A 4,138-nucleotide genomic window follows, 5' to 3' on the forward strand; every position below is an offset into this window, starting at 1 on the left:
CCTGAGCAGCTGGGACTACAGGCACACACCACCATGCCCAGCTAATTTTTTGTATTTTTAGTAGAGACGGGGTTTCACCATGTTGACCAGGATGGTCTTGATCTCTTGACCTTGTGATCCACCCGCCTCGGCCTCCCAAAGTGCTGGGATTACAGGCTTGAGCCACCACGCCTGGCCTTTGCCTACTTTTTAACGGGGCTGTTTTTTGCTTATTTATTTCAGTTGCTTATAGATTCTGGATATTAGACCTTTGTTGGATGCATAATTTGCAAATATTTTCTTCTGTAGCTTTTCTGTTTACTCTGCTGATAGTTTCTTTTGCTGCATGGAAGCTCTGAAGCTTAATTAGATCCTACTTGTCAATTTTGCTTCTGTTGCAATTGCCTTTGGCATCTTCACGAAGTCTTTGCCACGTCCTATGTTCAGAATGTATTTCCTAGGTTATCTTCCAGAGTTTTTATGGTTTTAGGTTTTACATCTAAGTCTTTAGTCTGTCTCTAGTTGATTTTTGTATATGGTATAAGGAAGCTGTCTAGTTTCAATCTTCTGCTTATGGCTAGCCCATTATCTTGGCACCATTAATTGAATGGGGGACCCTTTCCCCATTCTTTGTTTTTGTTAACTTTGTCAAAGATTAGATGGTTGTAGATGTGTGGCATTATTTCTGGGTTCCCTATTCTGTTCCATCGGTTTATTTGTCTGTTTCCTTCTTTCTCTCTTTTTTTTTCTTTGAGATAGAGTTTAGCTCTGTTGCCCGAGATAGAGTTTAGCTCTGTTCCCCAAGATAGAGTTTAGCTCTGTCGCCCAGGCTAGAGTACAGTGGCATGATCTCGGCTCACTGCAACCTCTGCTTCCTGGGTTCTAGCAATTCTCCTGTCTTAGCCTCCCAAGTAGCTGGGATTACAGGTGCCCACCACGCTGGGCTAATTTTTGTACTTTTACTAGAAATGGGGTTTCACCATGTTGGCCAGGCTGGTCTTGAACTCTTGACCTCAGGTGATCCACGTATCCACATACCTCGGCCACCCAAAGTGTTGAGATGACAGGTATGAGCCACCATGCCCAGTCTCAGTCTCTCTCTCTCTCTTTCTCTCTCTCTTTGTCCTCAGTCTCTCTCTCTCTTTTTCTCTTTCTCTCTTTCCTTCCCCTTCCCCTCTCTTCCCATTCTCTTCTGTCTCTTTCTCTCTTCCTTTCTTTCCTTTTTCCTTCCTTCCCTCCCTTGCTGTTTTGTAGTATAGTTTGAAGTCACATAATGTGATGCCTCCAGCCTTGTTCTTTTTGCTTAGGATTGCCTTAGCTATTTGAACTCTTTTTTGGTTCTGTAAGAATTTTAAAACAGTTTTTTTGTTTCCTTTTTTGAGATGGACTCTTGCTCTGTCACCAGGCTGGAGTGCAGTGGTGCCATCTCAGCTCACTGCAGCCTCCAGCTCACTGCAGCCTCCAGCTCCCTGGTTCAAGTGATTTTTCTGTCTCAGCCTCCTGAATAGCTGGGATTAAAGGAATGCGCTACCATACCCAGCTAATTTTTGTATTTTTGGTAGAGATGGGGTTTCACCATGTTGGCCAGGATGGTCTCGATCTCCTGACCTTGTGATCTGCCTGCCTCGGCTTCTCAAAGTGCTGGGATTACAGGTGAGCCACTGCACCCAGACTAGTTTTTTTTCAAATTCTGTGAAGAATGTCATTGGTAGTGCGATAGGAATAGTATTGAATCTGTAAATTGCTTTGGGCTTTATGGCCATTTTAACAATATTGATTCTTCCTGTCCATGAGCCTGGAATGTTTTTCCATTTGTTTGTGTCATCTCTGATTTCTTTGAGAAGTGTTTTGTAATTCTTGTTGTAAGATCTTTCACCTCCTTAGTTACCTGTATTCCTAGCTATTTTATTCTTTTTGTGGCTATAAGATTGCATTCTTTTTGGCTTACAGTTTGGATATGGTTGGTGTTTAGGAATGCTACTGATTTTTGTACATTGGTTTTGTATCCTAAAACTTTGAAATTTTTTTTTTAAATCAGATTAAGGAGTTTTCAGGCTGAGACTACGGGGTTTTCTAGTTATAGAAAATCATCTGCAAACAGGGATAGTTTGACTTCCTCTCTTATTATTTAGATGCCTTTTATTTCTTTCTCTTGCCTGATTTCTTTGGCTATAAGACTTCCAGTACTTTGTTGAATAAGAGTGGTAAGAGGTAGGTATCCTTATCTTGTTCTGATTCTGAGAGGGGAAGCTTCCAGGTTTTACCCATTCAGTATGATACTGGCTGCAGGTTTGTCGTAGATGGCTCTTATTATTTGGAGGTTTCTTCAGTGCCTAGTTTGTTTAGGTTTTTTTTTTTTTTTTTTTTTTTTTTTTTAAAGACAAGAGTCTTGCCCTGTCACCAGGCTGGAGTGCAGTGGTGTGATCTCGGCTCACTGCAACTTCTGCCTCCTGGGTTCAAGCGATTCTCCCACCTCAGCCTCCTGAGTCCCGAGTAGCTGGGACTACAGGTGTGTGCCACCATGCCCAGCTAATTTTTGTATTTTTAGTAGAAACAGGGTTTCACCATGATGGACAGGATGGTCTCGATCTCTTGACTTTGTGATCCGCCCGCCTCAGCCTCCCAAAGTGCTGGGATTACAGGCATGAGTCACTGTGCCTGGCCTGTTGATGGTTTTTAACATGAAGGAATGTTGAATTTTATTGAAAGCCTTTGAGCTTTGAGATGATCATGTGGTTTTTGTTTTTAGTTCTGTTTATTTGATAAATCACATTTATTGATTTGCATATGTTGAAACAACCTTGCATCCCAGGAATAAAGCCAATTAGTGGTGATGAATTAGCTTTTGATATGCTCCTCTGGATTGTATTTGCTAGTATTTTGTTGAGGATTTTTGCATCTGTGTTCATCAGGGATATTTGCCTACAGTTTTCTTATTGTGTCTCTGCCAGATTTTGGTATCAGAATGATGCTGGACTCAAAGAATGAATTAGGGAGGAGTCCCTCCTCTTTTTTTTTCTGAACAATTTTGGTAGTATTGTTCCATACTAGCTCTTCTTTGTATGCCTGGTAAAATTTGGCTGTGAATCTGTCTGGGCTGGGGCTTTTTCTGATTGGTAGGTTTTCCACTACTGATTCAATTTTGGAACTCCTTATTGGCTTGTTTAAGATTCTAATTTCTACCTGGTTCAATCTTTGGAGGCTGTATGTTTCCAGAAATTTATCCATTTCTTCTAGGTTTTCTAGCTTATGTGCATAGAGCTTCAACCCCTTTTTAATTACAGAATAAAAATAGTATCTTTGGTAGTCACTGGGGCTACAAAGATGAATAAGACCTGATTATACCCTCAGGATACTCAAAGTATAAGAACTATCTTGCCTTTCACAAGTTACAAATTGCTTTTATGGTTTTATCACCATTATTTTCAAAACAGTAGTGGGTAACAATGGGCCCAGAGAGACTAAATGCAGAATGGAGTGGATTCTTAGCCTTCTCCTGTGTTTCTGCAATGTCTTTGTGAAATGCCAACTAAGTGACGGAGAATTAGAGAAGCTGTGTAACAAGCTGTGTAAGCTAGTACAGTAGATTGTGTGGGACCTTCAGAATAAATCCTGTGTTTGTCTTTTCATCACTGTGCCTGGATGCAATGGCTAAACAAAGCCATTTATAAGTTTGATGATTTTGAAGACATGAGACATTTACATTTATTATTTTGATGAATATTTGTTGAGTGACAACAAATATGTTGTGGGCGTTACATTGTTTTCTTCACATAGCCCTGTGTCTCTTTTAGTGCATTTAGCTTTACCTGCCATGTCTATAGTTAATATTTTTATATGCATGTGTCATCTACCTGACTAGGCTAAAAACTTCTTCAGGTCAAGTCCTTCTTTGCCAGTCTGTCCCATCTAGATATAGTAGGTGTTTAGTGGGTATTTGCTGAATGAATAAATAGATTAATTACTTTTGGGGACTGAGTTTATTTATGATGAATTTTTCTTTTAGACAGAGTCTCACTCTGTTGCTCAGGCTAGAGTGCAGTGGCACGATCTCGGCTCACTGTCGCCTCTGCCTCCCAGGATCAAGTGATTCTCCTGCCTCAGCCTCAGCTTCCCAAGTAGCTGGGACTACAGGCACCTGCCACCACACCCAGCTTTT

General features: G+C 40.8%; 1 protein-coding gene across 1 annotated transcript in view; it reads left to right on the top strand.

Annotated features, from left to right (window-relative positions):
• The window catches only part of LOC108293801 (cytochrome c oxidase assembly factor 1 homolog), an 87,742-nt gene that overhangs the window by 56,109 nt on the left and 27,495 nt on the right, over window positions 1-4,138 (top strand). The gene's annotated exons all lie outside the window — the stretch shown is intronic.

Source organism: Cebus imitator, unplaced genomic scaffold (genome assembly GCF_001604975.1).
Source record: "Cebus imitator isolate Cc_AM_T3 unplaced genomic scaffold, Cebus_imitator-1.0 Scaffold548, whole genome shotgun sequence".
NCBI lineage: Eukaryota > Metazoa > Chordata > Mammalia > Primates > Cebidae > Cebus > Cebus imitator.